We start from the raw sequence: 19217 nt of genomic DNA on the forward strand, positions 1-19217 counted from the left end.
AGCAGCAGAACAAGACTAATCATAGGATCCTCCGTGAGATAGAGGATCTCAAGAAGAATAAGAGGCCAGCAGAGGATCTCACACTACTGATGTCAAGGATGCTGGATTTCACCAGTCCATAATCCATGGCTTAGTTCTCTTAAGGATCATCCATCCTTCAACAGGGATCCATGGGTCAGTAGAATCAAGGATCCTTATATTATCAGTAAGGATCAGTCATCCTTCCACAAGGATCCTATGGTACCCAACCTCAAGGATCCTTCATCCCGAATCAAGGATCCTTCTTTCCGAATCAAGAATCCTCAGGCGTCCAACATCAACTATCCTCCGAAGTCCATGAAGGAGACATAATCCCCATGCAGACTATAGCCTCTGGAGGACCAACTCTTATAGCAGACTCCTCCTATCCCATCTACTCATCCGCGATGCCAACCTTCACTCATCAAAGAGGTAACTTGTTCGATCCTTTATCCTTAGATGCTAACCGTGGTTCCATGCAGGATGCAGGTATCAACCTAGCTATGGCCAAGGAGCTGCAGAAGCTCAAAGATATGATATCCAGTGATCCCGGGTCATAATAACAATTCCCGAGATACCTGAGGGAAGTCACAAAGTATCCAAATTCGCTCCGCCTATATGTGATGCGGAAATCCCGAAGCGGTTCCAGAATCCGAATATGAAGACTTACGACGGGACCACTGATCTTGAAGAACATGTAGCACAGTGTAGGGAAAGGATGGAGATCAATCCTATTCCGAAGAGACTCAAAAAAGCTTTCCTATGCAAGGGCTTTGGATCCACACTAATGGGAGCAGCTCTAAAATGGCTGCTAAGTATTCCTCCCTTTTCAATTACTTCTTTCTCTCACTTAGTTAACTTGTTTAACACTCAATTTTCCTGTAGTCGGAAATTTGAGAGCTTAACCAGTTATTTATATCGTGTTTTCCAACCTAGTGATGAATCCCTTAGGGACTTTGTCACCAAATTTGGCAAGGAAGCTCTAGAAATCCCAAATCTTGACATGACTACTGCTGATGAAGCATTCAAGATGGGAATTCAGAAGAGCTCCCCCTTTTATGATGACTTAGTGATGACTCCATGCAGGACATTAGACGAAGTCAGAAACAAGGCATTAAGGTACATCCGATTGGAAGAAGACAAAAGGATCCAGGATTGTCATGGAGGACAAACGAAACAAGAAAATCCCGAGAAGAATAAAGGATCCTGGAATAGAAACAACAATTCAAAGCCGTTGGCCAAGCCCAATAATCACAACGTGCGGGAAGTTGAAGAAGGAGATGACGATGAAAACTATCCTTGCATCTCCGATTATTGTTTCTCTGTGGATACTCATGGCTTGATCCGTGCCATGAAAGGCCTGGGAGAAAAAGCAAGGTGGCCCCGAAAAAATGAGAAGGTTGTCAGCTTCAAGGATAAGTCAAAGTGGTGCGCTTTCCACGAAGATTTTGGCCACGCAACAGACGAATGCATCAGCTTAAGGAGGGAAATTGGTTACCTCCTGAGCAAGGGTCACTTTAAAGAACTCTTGGGAAGGAAGAAATCCAAGATCCAAGATCCTGAAGACCTTCCACAGAAAGCAACACCGCCACCTCCAGATGCTCATGTGATCAACTTTGTCTCTAGAGACTACGAATTATTTCAAGATTCATATGCCATAAGAGAAGATCCCGTGGTAGAATTCGATCTGGACGACGAGAGAAAACCATTCATCCCCACTACTCGAATGACCGATCAGAAAATCTTCTTCAATTCAAGGATCCAGGATCCTCATCAGGACAAGCTGGATGGGCGAACGGTCAATTTCATTTCAGGAGGTTCAGACATATGTGGAACTTCTTTCTCTGCAGCAAAAAGACTCGCTAAAGAGATAAAGATGGATAACAGAGATCAACCAATAGTGTTAACCACCCTAACAACAGACAAGAGAATCTTCTTCGATAAGGAAGACAAAATGAACATTCAGGATCCTCATCATGACGGTTTGATTATTACTTTATTTATCTATAACCATTATATACGCATGATCCTAGTAGACGGCGGCAGCTCGGTCAACATTATCCAACATGATGTCCTTCAGAAAATGAACATCCCAGATTCAGAAATCATCCCTAGACATCGGTGTTAGTTGGTTTCATTGGCGAAACCAAGAAGACACTAGGGGACATCAACCTCCCAATTTATGTCGAAGGGTTAAATTCATACCAGAAATTTTGTGTTATAGATAACCTTTCCTGTTGCAATGTTATTTTAGGTAGGCCGTGGCTCCATGCAATGAAGGCTGTAGCCTCAACTTACCACCAGTGCATCAAGTTACCTACTCCTTGGGGAGTTGTAAAGATAGTAGGTGACCAAGTGGAGGCCAAGAATTATTATTCATCATCAATGAAGCCAACAGCCAAGCCGACCATAGCATAGCAACTACAGCAACATCCTAGGGACATGATGGAATCTCGGGAGAAAGACCTTAAAGAAGTATCATTGGACCCCGAGGATCCTGAAATAAAGGTGTTCCAAGGATCCAGTATCCCAAGTAAGATTGAGGAGGATATAATATCCTTCTTAGGGCGAAGAAGATCTACATTTGCCTTCAAGCACTCTGACATGACAGGTATTTCAAAAGAGGTAATCACTCATAAACTCGGCCTTGATTTATTTGTTAAACCCGTCCATCAGAAGCGAAGGGAATTCGCTCCTGAGAAGAACAAGATCATACAAGAAGAAGTTGAAAAACTTCTTAAGGCCGGTATGATCAGAGAGGTTCAGTATCCTCGATGGCTAGCTAATGGGGTCGTTGTTTCAAAAAAGAATGGAAAGTGGAGGGTGTGTGTCGATTTTACTGATTTAAACAAGGCATGCCTCAAGGATCCTCTCCCATTACCACATATAGATTACATGGTGGATGCAACAGCAGGACATGAAATGCTTACCTTTATGGATGCTTCCTCTGGATTTCAACAAATTCAGATGGAACCATCTGATCAAGAGGATACAGCGTTCATGACTCCTACCGGCATATACTGTTATACTTCTATGCCGTTTGGACTAAGAAATGCAGGGGCAACATAACAAATATTAGTCAACATGATGTTCAAGGATCAGTTGGGTAAAACTATGGAGGTCTACATAGATGATATGGTGGTAAAATCAAAGAAAGCTGAGGATCACCTTAGAGACCTCGAGGAAGCATTCAACGTCCTCAACCAATATAACATGAAACTGATTCCTTCAAAATGCCACTTTGGTGTTAAGGCTGGAAAGTTTCTGGGATATATGGTGACTAAGAGAGGAATTGAAGTAAGCCCCGAGCATATTGAAGCTATCCTCAATTTGAAATCTCCTACAAATACAAAAGATGTCCAAAGGCTCACAGGAAGAATAGCCGCTCTCAACCAATTCATCTCAAGATCATCCGAGAAGTGTAAAGACTTCTATGATATTCTTAGAAAGAATAAGAAGTTTGAATGGACAGAAAAACATGAGGCAACACTCAAGTCGTTGAAGGACTACTTATCCTGAGCACCATCCTTAATGAAGCCTGTGGATGGAGAATCCTTTTATTTATACTTAGCAGTTTCAGGTAATGCAGTAAGTGATGTTCTCGTTAAGGATCATAAAGGTGAACAGCACCCCGTATATTATGTAAGTAAAAGTCTGTTAGATGCAGAAGCCAGGTACTCTCATCTTGAAAAATTAATTCTTGCTTTAATTATGGATTCTACTAAATTGAGACATTATTTTGAAACTCATCCTATTATTTTGAGAACTAATTATCCTGTGAAGAATGTTCTTAGAAAACCAGAGTTATCAGGAAGAATGGCCAAATGGGCAGTGAAGTTAAGTGCATATGATATCCAGTACGAGCCGAGAACAGCAATCAAGTCTCAAGCACTGGCGGACTTTGTGGCTGATTTCACTAGTGATCTACAAAAAGAAGCTGACTTGGAGGTCCAACAACTGGAAAAGATCAAGGATCCTTGAGAGAACGTCATAGAGACCAAGATCTAGCCGCTAATCCAATACATCAACAACAAATCGGTACTTTAAATATAATACTTTATTTATAAATATGGAGTAAATAAATTATGGTGGAGATAAGTTATAGAGAGAATAACTTAGATCTATGTATAAGTTCTCTACCTAAATTATGACATAATCTACCTATTTAAAGGCCAAAGCCCAATTCACAATAAATATAGATTAAATACGAAGACTAAACCGCCTATAACTTATTCGATCGCTACGGACACCGAAACCGTGCACTAACAATCCTTGGATCCTCTTCACAGATGGAGCATCCAACGTAAGAGGAACGGAATTGGGCATACTACTGAAATCGCCACAGGGGGACATAATACCCCAGTCCATTGCATGTGCATTCCAAGCTACCAACAATGAAGCAGAATACGAAGCACTTATAGCTGGTTTACTCTTAGCCAAAATATGAGGATTAGGTATCTTCAAGTTTATATGGATTCTTTACTCATTACTAACCACTTTAACGGTTCTTATACCGTAAAAGGTGAAAATATGATCAAATATTTAGAAATTGTGAAGGAATTATCAAAATCCTTCGAAGTGTTTAGTATAGTACAGGTACCAAGAGAAGAAAATGCCGGGGCAGACGCTTTGGCAAATTTAGCCTCATCCCTTAAAATACCAGAAAATACCAAGATCCCAATTATTCACATACTCTCGCCAGCAATAGGAGAGCAAGAAGTTGGGGAAATAACAAATGATAAGTAGATTGTGCTTTGGGATCCATTATCCTTGGACAATCAAGGATCCTGGATCCTCCCGATCAAAAGGTACATACAAACAGGAGAAATTCCAACAATAGCGAATCCCAGATCCTTCAAACTCAAGGTATCACAGTACATATTAATAGATGATATGCTATATAGAAAATCCCTTGCAGGTCCATAATTGAGGTGCATCGAGGATCCTGAGGTCAAAGAAGTACTCAAGGATTTTCATTAAGGAGACTGCGGCAACCACACAGGTGGAAGAGCACTATTTTCTAGGATACTTAGCACTGGATACTTTTGGCCAACAATGAAGAAGGATGCAGTGGAGTATTCAAGGAAATGTGATGCTTGTCAAAGACATGCAAACATCCTTCATCAGCCAGCGGAGTCTTTATATCCTATAACCTCCTCATGGCCTTTCATGAAATGGGGTATGGATATTGTAGGCAAGCTACCAAAAGCAACCGGTGAAAAAGTCTTTATGCTTGCTATGACTGACTACTTCTCCAAATGGATTGAGGCAGAAGCATTTGTACAAGTTCGAGAAAGGGAAGTAATATCTTTTATTAAACAAAATTTTATAAAGATTTGGTATTCCTGCTGAAATTGTTTGTGACAATGGTTCCCAGTTTATCAGGAATAGAACCACTAACTTTTGTGACAGTTGGGGCATCAAAATGATTACTTCCACTCCGGTTCATCCCCAAGCCAATGGCCAAGCCGAGTCTAGCAACAAGATCATCATCAACAATCTAAAGAAGAAGCTAGGATCCAAGAACGGAAAATGGGCTCAAGAACTTCCTTATGTTCTTTGGGCATACAGGACAACTCCAAAGAATGCAACAGGCCAAACACCCTTTTCATTGGTGTTTGGATCCGAAGCAGTAATTCCCACAGAAATGGTGGTTCCTACTGCGAGAACAAGCATCCGTGATCCTGAAGCCAATAACGAAATACTTCTTGAAGACTTGGATACAATAGAAGAACTCAGAGACCTAGCAAAGATCAGAATGGCAGCTTATCAACAAAGGGTAGTTGGGGCATACAATAAAAATATAAGAATCAGAAGATTTCATGAAGGAGATCTAGTGTTAAGGAAAGCCTTCCAAAAAACAACAAATCCGGCTGATGGGAAGCTAGCCCCCAAATGGGAAGGACCTTATCAGATTGAGTCGGAAGCAGGAAGGGGGCACATCATTTGCTCAAAATGGAAGGAAATAGACTACCAAGAGCATGGAATGCTATCCACCTAAAGAAATACTTTTTCTAATCAGGATCCAGTATCCTGAGAGGATATATTATCCTTAACGGATCAAGGATCCTAAATTCAGTAATATCTATCTGATTACTTATCCATTTTATATTCTTGTTATTCTAAGGATAATATATTCTTAACATTTATCTTTTCCAAGTTTTTAAGTAACAATGCAGATTTCAATAAGAGGTTCAATGTCTAAGAGGTTGGCCACCTCTCCTTTACATATAAGGTACTTTACTATTTCCCTTGGCCTTACCCACGATTGGGTATGACCCCCGATGGTCATATCCCCTAAGGTTTAAAGGTTTTCACCTTTCTCACGATCGCCAGTTGCGCACGCTATCCGACATATAGTTCGGGGCAGCGGGACCAGTACACACTTAGTGGCTGACAATTTCGTTGTCTTTGGCTATATGGAGGATCCTACAAATAATGGTAGACGTACCATTTCCTAAGGTTTAAGGGGTTTTCACCTCTTCTCAAGGGCCATGTCGCCAGTTAACATCCGTATCTTTGGGCCAGTCCCCAGTTTGGGCTTGCCCCTAGTATTTGAGCTTGTCCCCAGTTTAACACCAGATTACACGGGCTTATCCCCAGATTACACGGGCTTGTCCCCAGATTACACGGGCTTGTCCCCAGTTGCACGGGCTTGTCCCCAGTATATTATTTGGGCTTGTCCCCAGCTTAATGGGTTTGATCCCAGTTAATCTTATGAGTTATTTGCAACAGACTTACTAAGTTCTTTGTGAAGGTCAAGAATCTAAGGATCCCGGATCCTAAAGCTATTCCTTCAAGGATCTTCCAGTAACTTAGGTCTATCTAGACCCTCTGGTATGATCTCTATTAATTTATGTATCATATTTGTTGCAATAATTTTGAATATTTCAATTAAGAAGGTTATTCCCTTAAACCTGTTTTACTACTAAAGATATTTTACCCTATTTTAAGGATACTATGTCCTAAAAACTGTTACCTTATTTTATGGATACTCTATTCTAAAAACTTTATCAACTTTTAAGGATATTCTATTCTAAGAAATCGTAAAGGATCTTTTATCCTAAAAATCTTTTACTTAAGATTATTTTGCAAAACTATCAACAATGTTAAGATTATATCTAATAAAAATTTTGAAAATAAATAACAAGTAAAATTCAAAAGATTTATATATTAATTTAAATAAGCCCCTAGGGCTTATCCAAAATTCCTAACCCGGACTTCACCATACGGAAAGATGGACCATCCATCCGGGTTAAGTGAAAGTTACTAATTGTTCATAAAGTGCAGGGAAATTAAAAAACAGGGGCAACAAAGGCTTCATCCCCACAAATAGAGGATCCATCCACCTTTGTCACCCCCACTAATTGTCTTAAGGATCATGGATCCTTTATCCTAAATACTATTGTTTATTACAAACCATGGAAATTTTCTTTAAAAACACCATGAAAGCAAACTAAAAAAATGGGCTCGGGCCTTGTCTTTAATATCCTTCACTGCCCACTTAAGCTGCATCTCTAACCACAGCATCACCTCCTTCCTTGCCAGCTTCAACCGCATCCTTAACGCCACTGGTCCCAGCCTTGGTGTTCTCAACCATTTCCTCGTCATCCTCACCACCAAGGTCATCAAGAGCAGCCTTCTATTTCTCCACATCCCAGGCCGACTTGTCAAAAGCAGGATCACCGGCTTCAGTCCACATCTTGATCCGTGCCTGGAATATCGACCTAGCAGCCCACACCTTGGCTTCATTAGTTGCCTGCTCCACTGCTTCTTGACGTTGGGCTTCGGCTAAGGATAGATAATCCTCCAATTGCTTCTTCTCCTTGGAAAGCTGGGTCATAGCTTTATCCTTAGCAACCATAGCTTTTCCTAAGCCTGACATTTTCTCGCTCATCTGATGGATAATCTTTTCATAATAATCCCTCATAGCGGTCACAGCCTATCATCAAGTTTCATATCAGAATCAGAACAATATTAGATCCTAAAATGTTGGAAGAATACAGTATACTTATAGAGCAGGAAATGTCACAATGTGTCTCACGATCAGAGGATCTTTTCCTCTTGGAAGCTGCTGATTTGGCCCTGGTCGTGGCAATCTTGGGTTCAGAGCTAGTTCCAGCCTTGGAAGCTTCCTTCTTGACAGTAGGAGAGGTGACCATACAGTCGATATCATCCAGGGAGAACTTGAGAGCAGACTTTCCTGATTTCTTGGTGCCTATGGAAGAAAAATTGACAGATAAGTCTTCTACTTTATTCTAAATACTTTTAAAAATTATTAACTTACTTGACATGCTTGAACTTGAGGAGATATCACAAAAACCTTCGATAAATCGAGCTTGAAAAGTTCTAACCGTGGTATCCAGCTCCAGGAACCGTTTTGCTTTCTCTTCTGTTACAAGTAATTTGCTCAATGAGGCGATGTTCTCAACTGCAGACAACAAAAACAGCATAAGAGTAAAGATTGAAGAATAATGGATCTTACTACTTCTTAAGGATCCGGGATCCTACCCTTCATGACCCACGTTGAAGGAAGATCAGTCCCCCCCCCCCCCCGATATTGAATCACATTTTACGAAGGAGAACTGATTCTTCGACACGGAATCATTTAGCGTGGCTTTAGAGATTGGATGTGGCTGTCGGGGCTTGGATTTGAAAATGAAACAAGCAGAACCGAAGGTAGTAAGGGTATACAAATATGACAACTCCGGAAGGCCAAAATCGATTTTTTCCTCCTCGATAATTCTTTCGATAGTGCTAAGAACCCTCCAAATCATCGGCATAGCTTGTATGTAAGATATGCCGGTAGAATCGAAAAAACTCTGGGTAAAAGGCGGAAACGGGTATTTATAGCCGATAAGAAAGGGAGTCGCCGGGAAGCAAACCCAAACCTTGGAGTAAACATCACATCTAACGCTGGATTCATAGGGTCGAAAGAGGGTTTTCAGTGGAAACAGTGTACGAAAGTCATCGACCTCGAGATTCGTAAGCTTACAGATTTCAGTAGATGGGTAAGCAAGCAAACATTGTGGTTCCATTTCGGTTAGCTCGAAGCCGTCGAAAGTTTGCTCAGAATATTTAGAGGGGACCGGAGAAGAAGAAGATGAAGCAGCAGACATGGTTAATAAAATAAAAGAGAAAGGTAAGAACGATACCTGATGCGTTGGATGAAGGCGTGTATATAATCAAAGATATAGGGCGGCATATATAGACGGTTATAATTAACCTCGGGGGGTTAAAAGGTAAATATTTTGGCAAAACCGTCCCATCTATCAGTTTTCTCAAGGATATTGAATTTCAAAATGACAGTTGTATTCCACTGTCACCCGCCATTTTGGGGGCAATTGTTAGGCCATGAATTTTATACTGAGGATCCTTTATCCTTAACTGTCTTATGGATAGGTTATCCTTGAATTATGAATCAGGATATAAAGGACCGACGATCCTCGGTATTATTGTTAATAATGATTGCGTTTAGTATGGTGACGTGTTAGACAGGTTTGTATCAACTATCTTCATATAGCAACTTCTAGCTGGAGCATGGATCCAGGATACTACTTCAACACAGCTGATTATGGACGAATTCTCTAGAAGACTGATGTTTAATAACAACAACGGTATTTAGACTTGGTCTACCGCTTATATCGCTGCTGAATGAGTATTAGCACGTGGTCAAAGATCGTGGAGCGGCTAAGTGGAGGACTTCCGGTTAATTAGGAGATATTGTTAATGTTATTATCTTATTTAAACGAGCTATGATCGACTAGAAATAACACATGTAATTTTGCACACACTAGAGCTGAAACAAGCATTCTCTCTACACTAGCATACTTTGTAATCTCGATCATACACTCCACCACATTTGTAACCACCTTTTGTTTACTAATATAATCGACGGTGATAGTTTTCACCGTCCGGGGTTTTTTGTGCCGGAGATCACGATAATCACATACTCCTCGACCAAAGGTTACCTTGTTGATCATTGATTAAAGTAATCCGACCAAGGATTATCTTATTAATCCTTGACCGGAGTTATTTTACCAATGATTACTTTGATAAGTTTTGACCGAAGTAAGACTATCTTGGTTAAGGGCTTTTTCCCTCGTGATCAAAACATTTGTGTTCACTAATATTCCGATTACACACTTGTCAGGACTCGAACCCTGTCAAGCCAGGGTCATCCCTCATATCTCCCATATAAATTGGTGATAGTGAGGTTTGAACCCCCTACTTCTCACTTATAAAGCGAGTGCTCTACCATTGAGCCACATCCAATTTGAAAAATACTTAAAAATTATACACTTAAGCTACACAGATTTGTCTAGGTGGTAAAATTTTTTAAAAATATACATTTAACCTACACATACCAAAACCTACTCGTTCATAGCTCCAAAAAAATGCTAATGAGATTCGTAAACAATTTTTCTCTTGCAACAATCATGTAATGCCTGAAAATAATAGTAGAATGTTTTAGAAAATTCGAGCATTAGTTATATTATTAATCAATCAAATATACTTGTGCTCATATTCATCCTGTAGATGCATGAAGTTCTTCAACAGCTAACAAAAGTAATATAAACAAAAGATATAATTGTCTAACTATGAAGCACAATTTAGACATTCACCAATCATCATATTAGCTACAATAATAGAACGGGTAAACAGATGTTTGAATCATGCAAAATTGGGCTACTTACAGTTGGTGAAAGTAGATGTAGTCACTCCACCTCGCCGCCAGATCTGAGTTGAGTACTACCATGACATTCTTCACCACCGTCGTCGGCGCCGCCAGAAACCCTAACGCCAAGCCTGATCTGTCGCAAGCCTGCATATAGTAGCCCCCTAATAACGATTTATAATCTAACAAATTTTATGATTTGGGGTTTCCCTTGAAGAAGATGAAGGAACTTTTGATACTTTGAGAGAATTTCAAGACGAGAGAGAAGTGGGTGTAGGGAAACTAAATTTCAATTCCCTGAAACATGCATTAATGCCCCCGTCCATTTGAATTTCAAAATAATCTTTCAAATTAGATTCCCCCCTCCCCCAATCCTTCTTTATGCTTCAAGGCTTGTGCAACATGCATTAAGTCTTGTACAACTCTTAAAATTAAGAGTTTTGTGAAATTACATTTTTGCCCATCCTATATGTATTTTAACAATATCCACCATCAGATGATCAGATCCAACGCCCGATATTACTTCTCACACTTCTTACAAATAACTCACTCCTTATTCTAACCTCACCCTATATATATATATATATATATATATATATTTCTGGTTCTACAATTATGACATCAAAACAAGCTGGTCCAGTAGTTAGGTCATTTGTGTGTAAGAAGATGGACCCAGGTTCGAACCCGGGGTCAGACTAGTTTGGTATTATAATTTTTTTTATATCTTTTTCTTTGGTTTTATTAATCAAATTAAATTATTAAAAATTTTATAAATCAAAAAAAATTATTTTAACTTAGATAAAATTCATTATAATTTATATTTTATCATTTTTTCACCTAAAAACCAACTTTCAAGTTCAAAGGTGAGTTTCTCAAAGGTGAGTTTCTCACACCCTCATTTTACTCATTTACAACTTTTGGGGGTAGCATATATATCATATCCAAATTTCGATTTCGTTTTCTTCATTATTTACAAACTACAATTCGCTACATGGACTTGTGTGGTTACTTGTTACTTGCTCAAAATTACTTGCACATGGATTACTTCAATATAGTATGATCATACACCCCCTTTGCGCTTAAGATATTTGTTGTTATGAGTAGAAAAGGGCATCATTATCTGAGTACGTTGGTGCACAATCCCAACTGAAAACGACCTTACTTGCTCATATACACTTGTTCATGGAATTGTATAATTTTTATGTACTTATATCAAACTGTGGAAGCTCACCAACTATTCATATAGTTGACCATTATTTATATATATGCTACAGGTACATTTATTAATGGATGATGTCGTGACGAAGACACTAGATTTAGCATATCTTAAAATAAATATTGAGATGTTTTATTTGTTATGTATTTCTTTATGTTTCAAACTCGTGTACTTAAGCGCTTTGAATGATTTAATGTTAATATTGGCACGTAATAGTGTCACATGTGTTTTAAACAATTTGTATGTCAAACTCAGGCGTTTCCGCTTAATCCGGGGTGTTACAGATTGGTATCAGAGCCGTGACTATAAGGTAGCACATTAGACGTAGTGTTCTAGTTGGTTATAGCTTTTATTTTTTTATTAGGGTTGCATGATTAGAAATTATGTAAGCCCTATTTTATTGTTCAATGCACATTATTTTGTTATTATTAATTTGTTTATGCCTCATGTACACAAATGTTGTTATACTTTGCATCATGAACAAAAACATCACACACAAGTCCAATGCTTACGACTGAAAACCAAGATTTTCAAACATTTATTCGACAATTGATTTTCTTTTGGTTTTTCGAGATTTCTTCTTCTTAAAGATGATTCTAGGTGGTGGGTATGTAGTAACTGGAAGGGGATTGAGCTTGTTTTCTGAAATCTTTACACCAAGGTTATTGAAAACCTATGGATAAGCAATGCACTTAAATCCCAATCAGACACGGGACCTGGTTGCTTACCTGGAGAGTTCGGAAAGGGCATGAAACCTCTTAGGCCAAAACATACCATCCCAACGCCATATGAATCACAACTTTAAAGCTTTCAACGTGACCATGTCCTCCTTGTGAAAAGGAATATGGTTGCCCTCCAAAGGATGTAATATAAGTCATGGTGATTCATGCGACGTGCGACTCCGACTCTTAAAGTTTTACCTTTTGTTTTAACTGAATGTCTGCCAAGTCGTGGTGATACACGAATACTCATATTTTTGTTAGATTTAACTAAAAATTTTGATTTTTGTGTTGTAATACGAGAATACTCGAGTTTGAATGTGATTATTTTAGTTATATATTCATTTTTTAATATAGTTTAAAATTGAAAATTCAAAAAGTCATGGTGATACACGAATAGTCGAGTTTCAATTCGATTATTTTTTTTATATATTCATTTACTATTATGGTTTAAAATTGAAAATTCGAAAAGTCATGGTAATGCATGAATAGTCGATTTTCAATTCGTTTTCTATATTTGTATGTATTCATTTATTTTTATGGTTTGAATTTGGAATACAAAGAGTCATGGTGGTACATGAACACATGATTTTCAATTCGATTTATTTACTTATATTAAGTTTGATATAGTTTTTATTTGGTCATTCAAAAATTTGTGAGATTTTTTTTCTGGAAATGAGCATTCCAGTTTTAATTTCAAATTTTAATTCATGTGATTTTATTTCTTTACTTATTTTTCTTTTAGATTTATATGGATTAAATATGATGTTTCTTTTGAGATTTTAATACGAATTTCATATTTATGTCCCTTGTCACGCGAATCACCCACGTATCGTAACATATAATCTTGTTACCCTTGACGTCGCCCTCAAAACTCAACTTGTGAAGTGACTGTAACATCGCAAATGTTTCGGGTTTAAAATACCAAGTTCAAAAGTTAAAGGACCAAAAATGTCAAATTTTAAACTCCAGGGTTTAAATGAAAATTTTGTTTTCGTATCGCGACGGATCAGAAGGAAAACCCATCGCGTATCACGATGGTTCGTCTGACAAGCAAGACACGTGGCCTGCCATGTGTCACCACGTGGCATCATGTATGCCATGTGTCGCCACGTGGCAAGCGTATAGGATAGATCATCATTCTACGTCGCGATACGCGACAGACTAATCAAGGGGCCATCACGTATCGTGATGGGACCCTGATCGGCCTATAAATAGAGGCTTTGGGCTATCTCATTCCTCACACCAAGTTTTTATAGCCATTTCTCTTTCTAGAATACTCTCTCTCACTACCTCGAAGTACGCGCAAGCTTTCCTCGATTTTCGTGCCCATTTCCTCGTGTAATGTGCCATTAAACCAACAACATCCCGAAGTTCCAACGACATTATCTCAAAGAAGGTGCCGCCAAAAGATGTCCTGACGACCCATCTCGATAAGCGTGCCTAAGTATTGTGAAGAAAAGTGTACCTCATTTTGCATGCAAGGAAAGGTGTTGATCAAGGAAGCATTAAAAGGGTAAAGGCGTTGAAGTGATGTTCGATAGTGTAGGGTTTCAATAAGCGAAGAAAGGTAGGCATAATGCCCGAATAAAATAACAAAAGGCTTAAAACCTAAAGTCAAGGATATACTCGATACCTCGATAAATAACAAAAGAAAACATAACAAAGAAAAGAAAAGAAAAGAAAGAAATGTGATTATAATATGAATCTTTGTTATAGATATTATTTAAGTGTATTAATATTATTAAATAATAAGTAAAAGAAAAGTATACGTTTCTTAAAGATGAAGAAACGTAGGGTTTTAAAGAAAAGTAAAATAAGTTAAACTAGAGGTTTATCTTATAAAAGAAAAGAAAAGTAAATACATTAAAAGAAAGAGTTTTAACTTATAAAAGAAAAGAAAGAAAAAATACTTTTGAACTAAATGTTTAAAGTAAAGAAAGATGTTTTGAACTAAAGGTTCTTAAAGTAAATATAATCGAGGTAAAGATTATAAAGAGACTAAAGGTCTTAAGCCGAATTTAAGATCCGACTTACAAAAGGTTATACTTGTATTATAGGTACGAGATAGCAAAGAAAGTGAAAGACCCTCGGTTAGTGTATTTAATCTGATCCAAAAGAAAAGGTGAATACGCCCAACTTTATAAACTTGTTTAATCGAGTCAAATAAATGAAATGAATTACATGAGATTACATATCTCTAAAACATTATAAACAAAAGTAATCGCTAGCCCTCAGGCTGTCGTGTACGTTTGTTTGGATCCTTACATATGTGGTAAAAAGTCGGTGGGCACACCGCACCATACTTGGTCATGAACTCCGTCACGATGGGCCGGGCCTAAGTTACGTACAAATGAGACTGACTATGTGTATATGTATGGTACCTAAGTAATATCGAACACTGCAGTGTTTGCTAGGGTGTCTTGTGTGTGACTTAAGTTTATAATTGTGTTTGTTTTAAAAGCTTGAATATGCCTAAGCCACGATGGGCCGGACCCAGGTTATGTCTCGAGGGGTAATCAAGTAAAAGAAAATATTTTAGCGTCAGCATATTCACCAGCATATGTTGCTGACGTATTTTCTAAACATTTTGCAGGTAATCAAGAATAGAAGTTTGGCATGCCGAAGTGCTTAATATATCTGATGGCTCGGATTATTTTTATAAACATTAAATTTATGTAATGGTGGTCTTAAAGAAACAAGTAATACTTTTGTAAAACATTAAACGTGAAACTTTTAACTCCCGTCTTTTGTTAATGTGAATAAAATATATTAACCCACGCTAATATTTCCGCATAAAACCCGCTACTATGATTTATTTACAAAAATGGTACCAACATATGTGTCATACGCCTAGTCTGTGGTTTGGGGTGTGAAAAGTGTTGGTATCAGAGCCATCGATCTTAGCGAATTAGGTATTAAAAGATAATACCTAAGCTTTGATCCAAGTAAATAGGAAAAATATTTTATTACTTGTTTAAATTTAAATAGAGATAAGATAGACTAGTAAACCCTTTCTATCCCTCCTCAATCTAAACCACCCAACCTATAGATGTCATTCAAGAAGATAATGGATGGATACATGACGGACGAAAGAAGAGCTGGAATTCCTGAACCCCTACCGAAGGATAACATGAGCGAGGACTATTACTAATCCTTCTACAATCAAGATCAACCGATGGACCAAACCAAACCAATTTACTTCCCTCGAACCGAACAATGACCGATCAACTTACCCGATGATCCACCAACGAAAAGGAGCGATCCCCAAAGACACTCAAGTTATCATCCATCAAGTATACCAATGTATCAACGGTCCGACATCCTAACGTATCATCCATCCGACATCCTGACGTATTATCCATCCGATATCCTGACGTATCATCCGTCCTATGTTCCAACATATCAACCACCCAATCCTCATTTGTCGTATGCATTTCTCTCCAACAAGCAAATCAAAGAGGAACCTGAGTCAGATTCGTTCGACTACATGCAATGTCACTCTGACCAGATAAGATAGCACACTGGAACCTCTGCTTTCGATTCAGTTGATTGTCACCCCAACACCTATGATGGACCTTCTCGAAAACCGAAGTTGAGGGTAATGATGCCATATGAGAATTTCTATCTGCATTCTATACTAAATGAAACTGCCTAGTTGATGGAGGAAGAAGATCCCGAAGAGGAAGAAGACACGAAAGAGGAAGAGGACCCTGAGGAAAAAAATCCTAATAAAGTAACAACGCCAATGGAGGTTCCGTCAGATTGTGATTGCCCACCTGGACAAGGATGTTTGCAACCGTTCTTCCACAAAGACTTAATCTATGGCTCCTTGGACCTGTACATGCAATACCTCCAAGAACTAAAGAACAAGTCATCATCAAGATTTCCACTGTATCAAGGCAAGATTTCGTCAGTCGAAGAACAAACAAATGGAATCCTTGAGCAAAATGAAGCTGCTGAAGCTTTCTTCAACTATCCGTCTGACGTTACCTCATCGTCATACCCAAAGAACCACTATGACATTGTTATGATGGGGTACCGCGATCCGCCAAATCGATTTGGATACCCGAACGAGATCCCACAGTCTCAAGAGGAGCATCTTGATAGGGCGTTGCACGAAACTGATGATCTGATGAAGAAGGTAGCCGTTGATGGGGCCAAGAAGAATAAGATTGGAGACAAGCTTCTTCAGAAGTGTAAAACCATGACCAAGCTTATGAAGAAATATATGAATAACTGAAAACCTGAAGTGAATCGAGTAGTGATGTTGTTGTAATGTATGTTAAGTTATGTGATATAATGTTGTGTGTAATAAAGAACGTTGAAACGTTCTAAAAATATGGATAGGGATATATATATATATATATATATATATATATATATCATTCTATGATATATATATATACATATATATATATAGGGGAGGGTTATACTAAAAATAAGTAGTTTTCTTGGAAGACTAAAAATAAATCATAGCCATTGGATCATATCAATCAATGGTTGAGATTTAAAATTACGAAAAACCGTCATAGTTTCCTATGATTACTCTTTCACCGTTATAACCAACATAGTTTCCTAGAATTATTGTTTCACCATTGGTTTTAATGCCAAATGTCAAAATTTTATTGATTCTTACCATTCCTAGGAAACAACTTCTTTTTATTTGAACCCTTTTCTATATATATATATATATATATATATATACTATATTAAGCAAACCAATATATAAAGCATGAGTTTGGGACCTCTTAAATTTAAAGAGGTACCAAACTCATTGCTTTATATACAACACATAACGCATCAAAAATTTAGAAATTAGGGGTAATTAAGTCTTTACTAAAAAGTATTATACTTACAACTTTGGTCCCTCAACTTCACTACCTTTTATGTAAAGTTTAATAATAGTTACACATATACCCCCTAATTCAAAAATAACTACCCCACGATTTTTTTAACGGCCATAACTTTTTCACACGTTAATATTTTTTCAAAAAAAATATATCATAGAAACGAGCATTTTATTCTCTTTAATTTGGGTATAATATTGCTATAGTTTTTAGTTTTAAAAAATTAGCACGTTATGCGCTTACTATTTAGAACTAGTTAATAGGTCGAGTCGGACGAGTTCAGGTCATTTGTAAAAGTACAATATCATCGGAATGAGTCGATACAAAAAAATGGTTGTGGTTCGGGTTCAAGTAGAAAGGGGCCAGGTCAGAAGACTCAGAACGCTGTCGAGTCGGAACAGGTTTGAGGCCAAAACTGGTTGGTTTACACAAATAATTTATTTCAAATTACTGTATATTTCATATTAACGTATATTTCAAATTAATGTATATTGGTTAAGGATGTTTTAATGTCGGTAACGCGCATTCCCATCCGGTTACACTGTTCAATCTTTGATTACACGCAACTGGCTTTGCACGAGTTACGCGTCCAATTTTAGGCTACGTGTGCACCGTCATCAGGTGACGTATGTACCGACACAGACTATGTGTTCAATGTTGAGTTTGGTTGGCTATTAATTCATTAAATTCAGATTATGAAATTGCGTGGCAATCGATTTAGATTATGAAATTCAATCTTAATTCATAAATAACAAGTAAAATTTCACTAATTTCATTACAGAATTAGTGAATTCGTATCCACTAAAATTAAATTCTTCATCTGAAATATAATCTTCATCAAAATCATAATCTGAATTAAAAGTTTAACTAATTTCTTTTTGCATTATAAAATTATTATTTATGAAATTCAAATTTAAATTTGAATATAAGTATTAAAATTTTTATAATTAAGTTTACGATTTTCATAAACTTAAATTTGAATATAAGTATTAAAATATGTGTGCCGCCGCTGCATAGCGCGGGCACCCTGCTAGTATATATATATATATATATATATATGTATGTATGTATGTATATATATATGCGTGTGACATAAATAAAATATGTGTTTAAGAAAAAAATTGTAATTTAAATTTCAGCAATGTCGAATCAAAACGATGTTGAAGCTTCTCGAAAGGAAGCATAAAATAGAAAAGAAAAAGATAAAGAACATGAAAAAGAACAAGAAGATCAAATCCCTAAAAAATACATGAACCAAGTTCAAAAGATGATAAAAGAAGCCGTTAGAGCTGAATCCCAAGTTAGAACTCAATCTAGGCAATCTCAATCTGTTGAACCTTTTATAAAATCTATCAAATCTCGTCCTAAACCATCTCATATCAAAGAGAGTGTTCACGAGTCCAATGCTGATGGTGAAGTAAAGAAAAAGTTTAAGAAGTTAAAAATTGATAGTTGTTCGTTTAAGGATTTTAATTATTTTGGACCCAAAGAATTCTATGGCGATAAAGACGCCATTGCGACTATGAGATGGCTCTAGGAGATGGAATCCATTATGATAATAAGTATGTGTTCTAAGCAAGGGAAGATCCAATACTCTACTCAAAAGTTCAAGGGAGAGGCTTTAGAGTGGTGGAACACATTAATAATGAGCAAGGGAAGGCAACTTCTATACAATCTGATATGGGAAGAATATAAAGAGATGAAGATGGTAAAGTTTTGCCCGATGCATGAAACCG

The sequence above is a fragment of the Bidens hawaiensis genome, unplaced genomic scaffold (genome assembly GCF_021521415.1).
Source record: "Bidens hawaiensis isolate Kalapana, Puna unplaced genomic scaffold, B.hawaiensis_p1.1 tig00001369_1, whole genome shotgun sequence".
Lineage (NCBI taxonomy): Eukaryota > Viridiplantae > Streptophyta > Magnoliopsida > Asterales > Asteraceae > Bidens > Bidens hawaiensis.